This window comes from Rhyacophila brunnea, unplaced genomic scaffold (assembly GCF_057557595.1).
Source record: "Rhyacophila brunnea isolate RB1 unplaced genomic scaffold, BYU_Rbru_1.0 scaffold_103, whole genome shotgun sequence".
Classification (NCBI taxonomy): domain Eukaryota; kingdom Metazoa; phylum Arthropoda; class Insecta; order Trichoptera; family Rhyacophilidae; genus Rhyacophila; species Rhyacophila brunnea.
The window spans coordinates 553,946-555,560 of record NW_028232756.1 but is presented as its reverse complement, the minus strand read 5'-3'; positions in this window follow the sequence as shown (position 1 = coordinate 555,560).

The following is a 1,615-nucleotide window of genomic DNA, read 5'->3' as shown; positions in this document are numbered from 1 at the left end:
ATAAGTGGAATAGAAGCCTTTAAGTTTCAACACAATATTTATGGCATATGAATTTATGCATGCAGTAAAAAAATTTATAAAAAAACATTATACTTGTAGAATATTTTTTTGGAAAACTATTTTTTTCCACTGCTAATATTTTTTTTAGGATCCGCGAACATATAACCATTTTTAAAATATAAAATATCATACATCTAAAATATTATGAATATAATCTATAAAAGCATTGATTTTTAGAATAGTATGACTTTTTAATAATAGTGGAATGCGATTTATGTATATTATGCTTATATAAAATTTTATTTCTGTGCAAATCGACACAAATAATAGTTAAAAGATTTTATATGCGTATGTTTCAAATAAACAGAAAATATAAATCTCATATTAGATTTGGAAATATATATTTGTGAACAAAAAATTAAATTTTATATCCATGTCATCTAAATCTTCTTTTTTTTTGCATTTGCAACCAAATAAAATTTTCGCGAATTCAATAAAATTATATATATAAACATCTTGAAATAGAATTTTTCGAGTTCTCTCTATCGAATAAAATTTTACATTTTGTTTTATTTTAATATAAGTATTTTTATCATTGCATTATCATCTATTTTTTTTTCAAAAATTTTTTAATAAGAAAATTACGTAATAAAATAATGCAAATAAGTTTATTAAATAATAAAGTGGTTTTCTGTGTAAGAAAGTTGTTTTTTTAACTGGTTTTCTAATTTTAATACTATTATTCAGTGGTTAATTGCCATTTTTTGTCTCTTATGACAGATTAGGGCTATATTATATCAATGTTATAAATTCTGGTTTAAAAAAACAAAGCTTTTTTCTTTAACTTAATTTATCGATAAACTTAAGTTTTTTTATTTATGGGTTAAATTTATTTTTATTAATTATATATAATGAAATGATATAGTCTAATGGGAATATTTCGGTTTTCTTGATATATCTTTCCGAACATTTCCCTCATCTATTTACATCAACTACGCTTCTTCTTTCAAATGAGATGAGTGAAAGTGTCCACCGTAAATCTGAAAAATATGAATATAATGTATGTGTAAAGATTTATTAACTTTGTCTTTTTTATAGATGCGGTCATGATTTTGCTTATTACATAGTCCCATTGAAGCCACAAAAAAAACAAAAAATTTACCTTTTAGCGTCATTGAATATGTTCAAGCTTACTTTTTAAATGTGATTATGTCTGTTTTATGCATACCTTTTTATTCTATGTATCATATTTTTGCTTTATAAAGTTATTATAAAGATTTCATTAAAGATATAAGGCTTCATTAAAAAATTTGAGTATCATTTCATATTCTTCTTTGTACTTTTGGGCATATTAAGTCGGTATAACTGAATACAATCAATAGTCAGAAATAAACTATTTTTTATAGTTACACATTTACATTAGTTTTAAAAAACTATCAATAATAAACGAGCTAAAATTAGTTCTCATATAATTAGAAAACGAAATATTTGTATTATACATTTATGATGTAATTATGCAAAGAAAAAAAGAATTTATTAAGGTGTAAAAAATTATTTTAAATAAAACACAGTTTTTATGCAAATAAATTACATCTATTGTTTTAATTGTATAGAC